Source organism: Sphaeramia orbicularis, chromosome 5, assembly GCF_902148855.1.
Source record: "Sphaeramia orbicularis chromosome 5, fSphaOr1.1, whole genome shotgun sequence".
Classification (NCBI taxonomy): Eukaryota; Metazoa; Chordata; class Actinopteri; order Kurtiformes; family Apogonidae; genus Sphaeramia; species Sphaeramia orbicularis.
The window spans coordinates 18,863,277-18,878,918 of record NC_043961.1 but is presented as its reverse complement, the minus strand read 5'-3'; the positions used below and the strand labels follow the sequence as shown (position 1 = coordinate 18,878,918).

The 15,642-nt window shown below is 39.9% G+C and overlaps 1 long non-coding RNA gene across 1 annotated transcript in view; it reads right to left on the bottom strand.

Annotated features, from left to right (window-relative positions):
• The window catches only part of LOC115419047 (uncharacterized), a 152,057-nt gene that overhangs the window by 120,521 nt on the left and 15,894 nt on the right, over positions 1-15,642 (bottom strand). The window contains exon 2 of the long non-coding RNA XR_003935389.1: positions 1,974-1,978. This is a non-coding gene — a long non-coding RNA (uncharacterized LOC115419047). The remainder of the gene's footprint in view (positions 1-1,973; positions 1,979-15,642) is intronic.

The following is a 15,642-nucleotide window of genomic DNA, read 5'->3' as shown; positions in this document are numbered from 1 at the left end:
TACCTGTTTTGGAACTGTAAATACATTTTAGTTGTTTATATTGTGATTGACCTGTTTGTTTATGTATCTTTTTTTTTTTTCTTAAATGTACCAGAATACACTGTTCTGACTGTCTTCTTATGCATGATTTGTTTGTATTGTCTTTTTTTTTTTTTTGCTATGGGTTCTATTTGTTTATCATGTCCGGTGTCAATCTTTGTATTATGAACACATTACTTGAAATTATGTGTAAATGTTGAAAAGTTCTATAAATGTTGAAAAGTTCTATAAATGTTGAAAAGTTCTATAAATAAAGTAAAAACAAAACAAAAAAAACATCCACCTTTAACCTAAACCATCTACTGGTGTAACTGTTTAATACCTGTTGATCCACTAATTCTATCAATCCATGTAAATAATTGGTGTAAAATACAGTATTCATCTTTTCATAGTCATCAGTTATGACCCATTTGGATATTCAGAGGTTCTGTAGTTACCGTGGAAACACCGTCATCTTCTGCAACACTGATTCACCAGTAAACCCATGGAGTTGGATCAATGACACTAGATGGACCCTTATTTTTTGACTATATAAATAAAAATGAACAAAGAATGTACAAAATACTGAGTAACATGGAAAAATTAAGTCAAAATATTACTGAAACGAATTAAAAAGAAAGAAAGAAAGAAAGAAAGAAAGAAAGAAAGAAAGAAAGAAAGAAAGAAAGAAAGAAAGAAAATGAACAAAAACAGCCCAAGTCATCAATACAATGACAAAATGAATTAAAAAAAAAAAAAATGGCCAAAAACATAATAATAAGAGACAAGAACAAAAGAAGTCACAAACTGAATGAAATGGAAGAAAAAATAATAAACCCATGGAGTCGGCTCAAAGACAGTGGACGGACACACTGGGTTTATGTTCAGTTAATGAGAGATTAGACTGAAAAAGACACTTGGCCTTCAGTTTTCTCTGTTTCTGATATAATAACCTTTAAATTTACTCTGAGCTTTAATGAACATCTACATGATCAGTGAATTAAATATAGGAAAATAGATGATTTACCCTTAAAAATGCTAAATTCAGGGAATAACATCATAATAAATGTTGATAAATCACTTAAAAAGGTTGAAAATAGAGGAAAGATTAATTTGGGACACAAAAGTAGCAGTGGGTCTTTATACGTTAGACGACTGCTGTTTTTTTAGTCTTTATACGTGGGTTAAATCGACTGTATTTGTGTGTAAACAACCAGCCCTGAACCTGAATGACCCTGGACATCAGTGGACTGAGTCCTGTCAGCTCAGACATATGGAACATAGAGATGCCAACACACAGCAGGTGGAGTCCCAGGGGATTGTGGGTAAGGTGTGTGGTTTCTGAGTCATCTGATAAAAGTCACCACCTGCTTCAGTCAGAATGACGCTGACGGTTTAATGAAACCAACTGTTGGAATATCAGGGTTTAGAGACTCCACCCACACGGAGGTGGAGTCATGGGGGGGTGGACGGATGAACACCAACAGAACCGGAACTAAAGCCTCCATCTGCACCTGCATCAGGACCGTATGAGTTCTGGAACATGAACTCTTGTATTATTAATGGATTGTGTGTTTTCTGTTGAACAGGAGACTCCAGTGTTAACGTGTCATTATGAACATGTGTGGCAGTTAAACCACAATCTGCTCCAGGGCCGTTTTAACACATGCACCTGAGGGACACTTACCCATGGCCCCCCATAGGGGGCCCATGCTAATGTGTGTATGTTAACCATTCAATGACCCTTGCATCATATATGATACATACCCATCAAAGACCTATAGTTACTTCACTAATTTATCATTTAAGGTTTTTTTCTGCTTTTTTCGAATTATTTTTAAATAGTACTCTTTTTTTATTTTGCACTCCAAATTTTTCCATTATTTTTACATAGATTTGTTTATTTTGTACAAAAATTTCTCAATCATTTTAATGTAGATTCTATTATTTTGTACTAAGACTTAACCAGGCTTTAACAGGTTCAGGACAGAGGTCAGGTTTTAGACAGAGGTCAGGTTTAAGGTAGAGGTCAGGTTTAGGACAGAGGTCAGCTTTTAGGACAGAGGTCAAGGTTAGGACAGAGGTCAGGTTTAGGAGAAAGGTCAGGTTTGCGACAGAGGTCAGGTTCAGGACAGAGGTCAGGGTTAAAGACAACGGACCATGAACATGATACTCTTCTATGGATCTGTGGATGTGACTGTGGAGTTTTTAATCTGTATTTGATCTTTATTTGTCTGTTTTATGTCTGTATTTTATCTGTGTCTGTGAATATTTTGTTAATATGTTAAATTATTCTAGTGTTTTGATTCCCCTGTTTGTTTAATTGTTGGGGGGGGGGTTAGTTCCATTTCCCTCTGTGCCTTTTACCAGTCTACAGGTGTAAATAAGAATTTTGTCTTAATCTGTTTTGCCTGGTTAAATAAAGGTTAAATGAAAAATAACAAACACTTCTGGTGACTGGGACAAACCCAGATGTATAAACCCAGAGAAGAATAAATCTGTTCATACATTTCTGTTCGATGAGGTATTTACACATTACCCACTGGAATAAGTAAACCAGCTAATATATGAACATAAATTCATTACATGTGTCAAATATTATCAGTATGTACAATATGAGCGAATTTCATTTAGATAATACTGAACAGGTTCTCTGATTATTGGTCAAAAACTAGTACGTATTAATATCTGACACATAGATATGAAACTCCAACCAGACCCATGTTACACTATAAATGTAATAAAATAATATTACAATAAAACATAACTAGCATTTACATTATTAGTGACTAATTCAAACGGAGTCCTTGTGGCTTTAAGTTTGGCTCTGACAGACAATCAGATAGATTTCCAAACTTCTCTGTGCTTTAATCTGGACAATCTGAGCTTCTATCAAATGTTGAACAGAAAATGATTTTTACCTGCTAATAAGAGCTCGGAGCTACAGTGAGTACGATGAACCAGAACTCATTTACACAAACCGTCAATACTGAGAAAACCTGCATCAGACTGAGCAGACCTGACTATCAAACAGAAAACAGAAGAAGGTAACATGAGGACAGGAAGCAGAAGGACTAGGACCCATGGACACATTAAGACCCACACCTAAGGACCCCTGGACACCTGAGGTCCACATCCTCAACATCATCTACATCAGTTTTACAAACACTGGGATTACAACCACCCACAGAAACACAACATCCCAGACCCAGACCAGAACCGTTAACCCAGACCGGAACCATTAAACCAGATTGGAACCATTAAACCAGACCAAAACCATTAAACCAGACCAGAAACATTAACCCAGACTGAAACCTTTAAACCGGACCAGAACCATTAAACCAGACCAGAACCATTAAACCAGACTGGAACCATTAACCCAGGCCAGAACCACTAAACCAGACCAGAACCATTAGCCCAGACTGGAACCATTGACCCAGACCAAAACCATTAAACCAGACCAGAAACATTAACCCAGACTGAAACCTTTAAACCGGACCAGAACCATTTAACCAGACCAGAAACATTAACCCAGACTGGAACCATTAAACCAGACCGGAACCTTTAAACCAGACCGGAGCCATTAACCCAGACCGGAACCTTTAAACCAGACCGGAACCCAGACCACAACCATTAAACCAAACTGGAACCATTAACCCAGATCAGAACCATTAAACCAGACCAGAACCTTTAAACCAGACCAGAACCGTTAAACCAGACTGGAATCATTAAACCAGACCTGAACCATTAAACCAGAATGGAATCATTAAACCACACCTGAACCATTAGACCAGACCGGAACTATAAATCCAGAACAGAACCATTTACCCAGACCAGAACCTTTAAACCAGTCCGGTACCATTAACCCAGACCGGAACCTTTAAACCTCACCGGAACCATTATCCCAGACTAGAACCCCTATGATCATAATTAGCTTCACCTGTATCAAATACTCCATGGTCCACCACTCAGAGCAGCTCCATCCTAAAGCAGGACGACTGTTGACCCTTATTCATATATACTCCTCCCACTTAATAATGGAGGCTGGATTGGTTCCAGGAGGACTCAGACACATGGATACGAGGGTCTGGAAGGCGGTTTTCTACCCAGAAAAGGCCCAGATTTCAGTATTGACTATATTTAGAATGTTTCCACTGCTTTACCTTTGCCGCCAGACATCTCCGTCCAACGGGAACTGAAGCCCTAAAGTGATCTTCAAACCCAAACCGACAAAAAAATTAACCAAGCAGTTCAACATTTTTGAGGCAAACTCTCCATCCTTATGGGAGTCTGTTGGTTCTGAGTGAGAAATATCAGAGTTTCAGCTTTGAAACTCTGGAAAATGAGGGAAACTTCACAGAATAAATGTGTGATAAACGGTGAACCACGCCTTCTGAACGGAACATTGCAGAAGAACTTACAGAGTGGATCCGAACAAATATGAACAACAGCATTGATTCATTTCAATTCAATCACAAAGAGACACTTTGAATGAGTAGGGACTTTTTAAACAGATTTTCAAGATTTCATGGGGAAAAAACACAGAAGTCTATTAAAATCCAGGTTTCCCATAAAGGCCACATGTTGGCCATAAAGGCCAACATGAAGACAATAAAGGCAGGTCCTAAAATAAAGGCCAGTATCACAATGTTAACTTTAACAACTTTACTCACATATATTCTACTGTATATAATGCTTCTATTTTCATTGTGTTGTCGTCTGATCTCAGCCACTGCAGATGTCTGTCTGAATATTTCAGCTAAACTGTGGTTTATATAAACCAACACTTTCACAGTAAAAGTAAAGAATGGATTCTATCCACTAATATACTCATAATTTTAATGAGATTGTTAAGGAAGTTTTTTATTCATTTGATAAATGCAATGCAGTACTTTTAACATCACAAATGTAGAGTTTATACTATATCCAGTCATTTCATCTTATTAAACAGATTATATTAGAAACAGGGGCCTGGGTTTAATTCAGACCTGGTTTTAATAAAGGCCTGGTACTGTCTGCAGATCACACAAATAAAAGCCTGGAGCTGAAAATGATGCAAACTACAATATAGATGTGTAACTATGAGAGAATGATGCAAAGATGTAGAGAAATGGTTGAAATCAATAAAACCTCCAAACCAAAGCTTCATAATCTACAAAGCAAAATATTAAATATATGTATGCTGGGGTGCCGTAAAGGGGGGGGTAAACATGACAAATTCATAGGGCTCAGCATTCCCGCGGGCCCATAGAGAAGTGGAGGGGGCCCAATGGATATAGGTTAGAAGTTGTGAAAATTTCACGTAAGCTCCGGCATACAACAGAGGTATAGAAGTCATGAGTCGGACATCCAAAATGTGTTAAGTTTCACTTTTGGTTTACCTCAGTTACAGCAGTCATGGAACATACACCAATGTATACCACCACCACCACCCCGCCCCCCACCCCGCTCCAATAGATACTTTCTTGTAGGAAGGGCCCAAAACCTTTAGCTTTCAGGGGGCTCACAATTGCTAGCAGTGCCCCCGTACGTATTTTTGAAAGGAGTGATATTTCTGCTTTTTTTAAATGGAATTGCGCATTTCAAAACATTTCCCTGTGGTCTACATAAACTGTTAATGCTCTGCTTAGGTCTGAATTCTTCATTAATTCAACTCCACAGGCCCATCTTCAACCCTATTTCTGCATAATGACACTAGAAAGGTCATTTTGAGGGTTGGACCTTTAAATGCAAATGAGCCACTTCACACCCCACCCCCTCCAGGTTGTTGGCCATGCTGCTCTGTCCCGTTCAGCCACTTCTGTTCGTTAATACAACCAACAACTGAACATTTTAGGTAATCGGCTTGAAGTTTGGACATATTTTCAGTATGGACTACAACCGCTGTTGCTGACAAACAGTTATGGCGTACTCAGAGAAATGTTCGTCTGAAGCTTTGACTATATATCTGCAAATGTCGTGACATAACTAGTTATAGACATAATAAATTAAGAAGTGATTAAAACGGGTTGTAGATATCTAATCAATTTTTGCCAAAATGAATATAAAGGTAGCTTTGCAGCACCTGGACGGTTCAAATTAAAACTTTTTGAACTATTAGGGTCCAAATACAGATATAAATGTACCAAAGACTAATAAAAGTGGGTTTAGCAAAATATGACTTCATTAAATCAGTCAGTTAATCCTCAGTGAAGTATCAGAGTTCAGGACGGTGAAAATACCCCAATAATGATAGGTTTATATATGAATCATACTGTTTGTTGATGACAGATAGTCCTGCTGTAGTATATGTGATCAAGTAGACGTTCACAATAAATGACGATCAGTAAATCAGTCCTGCATACGTTTGAGCCTCTTCTGATCATATCATGGATGTATTGATTGGTTTTTCAGAGTGAGAGCAAACAAACTGCACCTTGTATGGAATAAATTAAATTGTCAGTTGAAGTCTTTAAATGGGGACAATCCATAGATGGAGTAATCTGATTGGTTCTGACAGATTCTGATCTGGAATTGATCGATACAGCTGTCAATCAGGATGTTTATACAGTAGTGTCAAGTAATTTATTAAAAAATAATCAATTATCTATAAGCTAAATGTGTAGTTTGGAGGTTTGGTTCATAGATAAACAGGGGGGAGGGGTCATGGTTTATGAGTTATACTGCATCCGTCCACCAGGGGGACAAGGACATGTTTGGTTTGACTTTTGCAGAGCATTGGAGCATCCATTTGTACTGGTAAGGATGTCTTTATCCATATTCAGAGACATAATCCAACCATACTTAGAAATCCAACCTCTGGTCAGAGTTTTCCAACTCAGAAACAGGATGAAAACACAAGACGACAACAGATTCAGGAGGTCAAAACTAATAACATTTCATTAAAATATCAGATCAACTTTTTATCCTGATAATGTGGACAGATGGATTACAGGTAGTTGGAAAAGTCATGAAATAAACCTGTAGACACGGAACCAACCAGAAAATGAACTGTTTGTTTTTATTGGTAGTTGATTTACACTAAAATAGTTAAATACACCTCTGACTTCCTTCTCTCTTTTCTTTCTTTTTGGATGTTTCCACTCATCTTCGCTTCATTTAATCATGACTGTGATGTTTCATTAAGTTTTAAGCCTCAATAATGTGAACAATAGAAGCTTTGGACACTTGATGTTGGGCTTTTGTTTCACTTTTCATTTCAACATCCTCGTTTGTCCAAAGTGACAGAATTGGACAATGAATGTAAACAGAGTGACACATCCCCCGGATTCATGAAACTGATGGAATCCAACAGAATCAGGATCAGTTTGACTCAAATGTGATGGACAGCTTTGGGATTCGTTCAATGAAACAGTAGCAGACAGATGTTTACTGTGTTTAACTTCACCATGAGACCATCCAAAGGTCTATCTGTCATCCACAGGTCTAACTCGAACATCCACAGGTCTAACTCGAACATCCACAGGTCTAACTCGAACATCCACAGGTCTAACCTGAACATCCACAGGCCTAACCTGAATATCCACAGGTCTAACTCAAGCATCCACAGGTCTAACCTGAGCATCCACAGTTTTATTTCACCAGTTCATGTAATATCAGTGACCAAGACCACTGTGGTGTTCTGGTGTGTGTTGTATGACTCAGTCCCAGAGGATCAATCCCAGGCTCCAGCTCCATTTAGGCTGGGGGGGGGGGGGGGGTTGTTGGTATTGGGGGGTGTGTGCAGATAATGAGCAGATGGCATGGGAACACACACATGCACCATGACGTCCATCTGGACCGGTCTGCAGGTGAAAAAAAGTCAACATCAAAGTGGAAAACAGCATGGACAGACATGAGAGACGGTGCAGTGACGAGGCCCAGTCGGTGGAGGACGGAGGGGGATGGCGGAGGACAGGAGAGGATGGTGGGGGACAACAGGGGACAGGAGAGGATGGTGGGGGATGGCAGTAGATGGCACAGACCAACACTATGCACACTAAATACCATATTCCGTCCATTTGTTCCTGCCATCGACATGAATAGACATTCAAATCTGTCTGTCTTAATGGTCAAAAATGATGCATTTGGTGAAGCTTTGCCTCTCCTCCCTAAATGCTGCCCCCTGTTGACCAGAGCTCAACTATTTTATATGAATGAACCTCAAATATTGAGACCAAACATCAGAAGTGGAACTGTATGGACAGACGAACAGAGAACCTTAACTTATTTAACATTTTAAAGACATCATTAATGAAGCGGGAAATGATTATTTTGGGCGTTTTGTCTTCGTCCACGTCCTCATTATGATGAATGAATAAATCATGCCCCCCCCCCAGACATCAGGACGATAGATTCCACTGATCTGTCACAGTCATGTGACCAGGTGTGACGAGTCCAGATGTGGTAAATGGGGGGGGGGGGGGGGCGTGTCTAGGGGGAGTGCCTCAGAGGAAATGGACTAAAACCTGTTCATTCATCTGTTCAGGTTTAAAAATCTAAAATAACACTAAACAAAACCTGATGGACAGATGTTGTCACGATCACAGGATCCTGGTTCTGGTTCAGGTTTCATGGAAGTGGTTTACTTCTCACCAGGTAAATCTCCATGGCAACAAACCACAGTTTATGGGGGTTTTTTGTTTTGTTTTGTATTTTTTTCCTTTGTTTGGCTGCAGCTCTGGTTTTTAGCCTTGGTTATGTTTTTACATTTCTAAATGATCACTTCATCTTCTTCTTGTGAATAACAAGGTCTGTGATTGGTTGCCTGGTTCCAGCTCCACCCCCTTTCTGTGAACTGTGTGGTTTGTGGACTTAAAGAGTCTCTGTGTAGTTTCTGTTGTAGTTATAGGATTCCTAAACGGATGGTATTTATCCCTAATGTCAGAGGAATTATGTATTATTCATTTACTTGGTTATATTTTTACTTGTACATTTGTGACTAAAATTATTAGAATACTTGTTATATTTAAGAGGTTTCATCTGTGTGTGTGTTTTGTTTTATTCAATCAATCAGTCAATCAAATTTTATTTCTATAGTGCCAAATCATGACAAAAGTTATCTCATGACACTTTACATATTGAACCCACCTCTCAAGCCAATTTACAGAAACCCAACAGAATCCTCCAGGAGCAAACACTTGTGACTGGTGACAGTGGTGAGGAAAAACATCCTTTTAACAGCAGAAACCTGGAGCAGACCCTAACTCCTGGAGGATGGACGTCTGCCTTGACCAGTTGGGGTTAAAGAGAGAGGGTAAAGGAAGAGAAAAAGAGAGAGAGAGAGATTGGGGGAGAGGGGGAGAAGGGGAGAAGGGGGGGAGTAGGGGGATTAATGTCCATCAAATTACCCATAAACCAATAAAATACCTACGAAGTCATCATTATTCCCCATAAACCATAGAATAAGTCGTCGTAAAGAGATTTAAATCATACAAAAGCCAATCTGGGTCCATTTCACTGTCAATGTCACAGTCATGTACGGTGACAGAATCATTGACCCCGTTTACTTCCACACTAATTCTCTGATCATTATCTGATTTGTGGAGTTATCAGATTGTTATTGATCAGAAATCTGTTTTTCATTAAATTGAGCATGGGATCCCTCAGGGGACTGTCTTATGCTGCGTTTCCACTACGTGGAACCGGCTCGGCTTGGCTCGACTTGACTCAGGTACCAGGTCCTATTCCTGGAGACCATTTCCATTATAGGATACTGTACAGTACCTGGATGTCATAGCGATGCAGCGCGTTACTTCTGTGTCATCTGCTCAGAGAGTTGCTGATAAACTCGCTCGTTGAGTGTTGTCTCATGCTGAATTTTTACATCTGAACCTCCTCGACAAACCATGGTGTAATTTTGTGGGCTGACATCATGTGGATTAACCTACCGCTATATTTACTGTAAACTTCTGCATCTGGTTTTGTAAAGCGGCGGGTCACAGAGACGACTCTCTGACCAATCAGTGGTCTGCAGTGTTTACATGTCACGTTTTAGTATCTGGTCCCCAGTCCTGGAACCTCGGTGGAGGTGATACCAAAATACTAGTACCAGGTACCAGATTCCAGGTCCTTCTTCATAATGGAAAGGCAAAAAGGCCGAGTCGAGCCGATACCATGTAGTGGAAACACAGCTCCATCGTTTATCTGTTTCCATTCATGTATTTTCAAATGTAGAGGGGTAAAATATAATAATAACGAATATATCTGTAAATCAACACAGTATTTACATTCGTTGCCCTGTTTATGGAATGACTTTTCCTACCAATACTACATAAACAAATCATCGCATTTGTGGTTTAATGGAAAAACCGACATTACACACTTCAGTTTGTTCAACATTTAGTAAATATCGGTAAAGTTTTGTGCCGATGTCCAGTGGAAAAGCGACTACTGTCAGGTGTGATTCGGTTGAATGTACGAGTCCTGATCATTTGACACTTTATGGTTGTATAGATTCTCTCCAAACCCTGCTGTTTATAGTCATATTGTATGTTTATAGGTACATTCTATTTTATGTTTCTCATATATATTTTTATATTTCTACTTTGTTCCTTGTTGCACCATGGGTCATAGAGTTTTTTGTCATTTCAGTTTTGCGTATGCTGTACATGTGGCAAAACTGACAAATAAAGCTGACTTTGACTTTTGACTTTGACATTAAGGAAATATTACAGTTAAAACAGATAAATACTCCCTTCATCTGATACTGTATGTGTTGTGCTCACATCAACCATCTGCATATTTCATCAACGTCATGAAATGAAATTATGCAAAAAAAAAAAAAAACGTGAATCTTTTCCAGTTTGTCGGGTGTTCTACTCATTTGCAATCAGTGTATATTTCAGATCATGTCCATGTTCGTCCTCATCCATTGGACCTTTAAACTCCGCCCTGTGGGTTTTCTTTCCATTCTCCTACTGAAGGTTTTTCATCTATAATCAGACTGAAGGAGACGTTAACTACACATCGTACCTGAACACCCGACAGTGTCGCAGGTGGAATCTACGGAACCCTTCAGGGTTTTTTCTAATCAGGTGATGCTGCGTTTGCGAGCGCTAGGGCGTCGATATTCCACGGCGCTGAGAGCCTTTTAGTGTCAGTGGTGATAGATGTGATTGGTCCCAGTGAGGAACCGCCGAGCCCAGCTGAATTATGTATTACATGTAACCAGGCAAGATCTCAGAGTCATGCCACAGCATTAAAAATGCATGTAGTATGTAAGGCATATGGAATCACAGCTGAACTTCACCTTGGATCTAATGTCTCAGATCCACAACTGAAAGCTAATAGTACACCTTCCCCCCCATCACCCTAATGAGTCCTACTGGTCTGGAAGAACCAGCCCAGGTCCAGGTCCAACTGGTTCCAGCTGTTTCATGTCTTAATAAAGCTCTTTAATAAATGAGGTGAAAAGATCCACATTATTCATCATCATATTCATCATTAGTCCAGTTTCTGTCACAATCAGTTTCATAATTTCAACATGTTATTCAAAGAATCTGCAAAAAATATAAGTACATTTCCATGTATTTTTAAGCTAAAAGCTGAAACTGAATATTAATATTAATATCAATATGAAAGCCCTATGTTTCAGTGTTCGATTCATTGTTATGTTGATGATGAACTCATATATAAACAGCTATGACAGGATCATGTTTATCAAGTTCTGGGATTCAATGTGATAAATGTAACAGGAACAGTTTGACATGGAGGTTCACTTGGATTCAAGGACAAACTGAACAGACTCTGGAGGTCAAAGGTTGAATACAATGAATACATACATGAATTTCATTTATACAGGCTCTGGCCGAGCAGCGGCCTCGCATTCTGTTCCCTGGTCTTCACCTTTATTATGATTGTTGTTGTTGTTGATGATGATGTTATTATTATTATTGTTTGTTTTCTGTTACATTCACTTCATTTTTATTTTTTATTTTTATTTCATAATTTTATTGTGAAGCAACGTCCTGGTCAAACAAAGGTTTAAATGTCTGAAATTTAAAAAAAAAAAAAAAAAAAAAACGGACTGATTTGGAGGTCCAAGTCCATACAAAACAAATACAATAATACAGAACAAACTTTGTACTTTGTGTTCATGTCCAGGATGATGGATACCCAGATTTGTGTGATGGTTTTCATATGTTAAGGACCGATGTGCTGCCTTGTCAGCAACAAGGACATGAAACACAGTTTTACAAGATGTGGGCGATCATGGACACATCACCAACTGCACTTGCATGGTTGGGTAAGTGTTTTATGTTCATGCTGATGTGAAATGGACACTGCAGAGCCCAGAATTCCAGATGATTGATTGATCAGTCCGTCTGTTTAATGGCCTCAACCATAAGCGTCTACAGCAGGGGTCTCAAACTCAATTTACCAGGGGCCACTGGAGGTACAGTCTGGGTGAGGCTGGGCTGCATCAAGAACTCCACAACAAGAATGCTTCTTCTGAACACAAACGCTTCTTCTGAACATGAACATTTCTTCAAACATAAACATTTCTTCTCTTGAGTACTTGTTGCTACCAGACGTCTGGCAGCACTTCCTCTTGCACAGAGGAGCCACATTTGGCTGAAGGGAGGAAGCAGTTAAGACCCTCAATATGTCTTGAAGATGCTCATCATGCCGAGTTGAATAATGACGTTTGATGTTGTATTCTTTGCGCACGGCAACTTTTTCTGTGCATGTAAGACATGTCTGGGTCCCCCTGTGCTCAACAAAAAAAATATTCTGTCTCCCACTTCTGGAATTGTCTGTGCTCGTCGCTAATCTTTCTCTTCACGGTAGGTTTTGAAAAAGCCATGACTGGAGCAGGATAAATTTTTATGTCCCTTACTTGTCACGTCCTCCTTCATTAATCGTGCGTACGCGAGGTGCATTCATGGGCATTGGAATTCCGAACATCAACATTAATGAAGGGGAATATAAGAAGTAGTTATACATAATTACTTTTTAAATAAATTCCCCCACAAAAAATCGATAATGTGAGAAAAACTTGTGGGTCACACTAACATTAATCTTTGCTATCCAGTGGGGGGCCACAAATTCACATGCTGCAGGCTGCAAATGGCCCGCGGGCCGCGGGTTTGAGACCCCTGGTCTATAGTTTGACTCAAAGGGCGTCTTTAAAAATGGTGTGTGGAAAAAGTGAAGTTTTTTTTAGCATTTCTATTCTGACAACCTACAGCACAACAAGGCAGTTGTCCTCCTCTTTTCTCTCTATTCTCTCCGATCTCTGAATTTACCTCTGTTCATTTACAGTGTTTTTCTGACACCAGATTGCGTGTGCAACTATGGTGACGTAGACTGTGACGTCGACTTCAAAGTGGTCTACACCACCCCCTGGTGGACAAGGACGGGACTGCAGGAGGGGTAGTGTTGTGTGTAGGTGTTGTGTGTCAGTGTTGTGTGTAGGTGTTGTGTGTCAGTGTTGTGTGTAGGTGTTGTGTGATAGTGTTGTATGTCAGTGTTGTGTGTAGGTGTTGTGTGTCAGTGTTGTGTGTAGGTGTTGTGTGTCTGTTGTGTGTTAGTGTTGTGTGTAGGTGTTGTGTGTTACCGTTGTGTGCAGGTATTGTGTGTCACTGCTGTGTGTAGGTGTTGTGTGTTAGTGTTGTGTGTAGGTGTTGTGTGTCAGTGCTGCGTGTAGGTATTGTGTGTTAGTGTTGTGTGTAGGTGTTGTGTGTCAGTGTTGTGTGTAGGTGTTGTGTGTTAGTGTTGTGTGTCACTGTTGTGTGTTATCATCATTGGTCTGATCCAATCAGTCATTGGAGCAGGTGATTGACAGCTGTAATGACCAATCCCAGGTGAGTTTCCTTCATATTTAACATTCTCTCAGGCTGTGGCCCCTCCCATCTCCACCAGCCACAGATGACAGCGTCCCAGCGATCATCTTTACATAAAGGATGAATGAAAACGACCCTAGATCCATCTACAGTAACCAGTTCAGGGTTAATTCATTCATGTGTGATTCCGGCTCATTTACTTCCTACAGTTACACATTCACTCTTTTATTATTAAAAACCAGATCCAGTGACCTTTACTCCACAGTCAAATGACCTTGGACCTTTAAATCCCTCCCACCAGGGCCTGACTTTGACTCCATATCCCCTATATATGTCCTTCCATCCATCAGTGTCTGCTCTTCTTCAGTTCTATTAGATAATCTCATCATAACGACGGCGCTGAGGTCCGGTTCACTCGACTCAAACTAACATCAACAGGACGTCCACAGCAGCGATAACGTTCCTTTCATCCATTTTTCATAGATGTCAGTGTGATAACCTGCATGTTTTGGACATTTTCAGGTCATTTTCCAGGTGAAAGTAGATTCATTTAATCCCTCAAAAAACTGGTCAAATCAGAGAAACACCTGGACATGAGTGAACACATATTATATCCATGTTCTAATGTTCTACTCAAACTGTTCAGGATTCTTCTTCTACATTCATCACATTTTAACATAGTCCACCCCCCGACCCCAGAAAGCCCCCACAAATAATATTGTATTTTAAAGGTATTGGACAAAACAGATCAATGGTAGAACCTATAGACCACAGACCAACCGACCGATCCATCAGGTTTAATGTTGACATGTGACACGTATCAGAGTCCGATCCACGTGGACTTTTTTTTTTTTGCCCCATTTCTTCCATTTGCATGAACCTTAACCTCCTAAGACCCAGCTATGGGTTTTCTGTCCACATTTGTGGACAAAAGTTTCACAACTTTATACAAAAAAAAAGAAAAGAAAACTGTCCACCACAAAGGACATTCCATAAAAATTTTAAAAACTGCATCTGAAAAAACTGTTGCATCATGATGTTTCCAATATAGGCACTCATTTAAAATAAACAAAAAATGCTTGTACTTTGCTGACATTTCCTGGGTCTCAGGAGGTTAAAGATGTCCTCCAACAGGACTCACCCTGGGTTTCATCTAAAGACAACATTCCCTCTAAAGCCTGGCTTCCTCTGAGCCTCAGTTCTGTTTGGTTTCAGTTTTATTTGGGGGTTTTTGGTTTGAAACAGTGAAGATGTTAAGCTGGTTTAATAATGGATTCAGCTGGACCTTAAACACCCCAGTTCATCCATGTAGTCACTGACTGTCTTTACAACACATGTTAAATCAACACACATGTCCCATCAAGTCCCAACATGTCCCATCAGGGCCCATAAGGTCTCATCAGGTCCCATCAGGTCTCATCAGGTCCCAACATCTCCCAACATGTCCCATCAGGGCCCATAAGGTCTCATCAGGTCCCATCAGGTCCCAACATCTCCTAACATGTCCAATCATGTCCCATCCAGTCTCATCATGTCCCGTCAGGTCCCAACATATCCCATCAGGGCCCATAAGGTCTCATCATGTCCCATCAGGTCCCATCATGGTCCATCAGGTCCCATCATGTCCCATCAGGTCCCATCAGGTCCCATCAGGTCCCATCATGTCCCATAATCTAATTTAAGATGAGTCATTTACACAACACGACACAAACATGAAATATTCATGTGTTCATTCATTCACACACTTTGGCCTTAATTATTCACAGAACTGACACATTTTCGTGCACATTAAGGCACGATTTCATGACCACGACGTCATCAGAGCTGGAGGAAAAAAAGGAAATAGAGGCTCCAAACC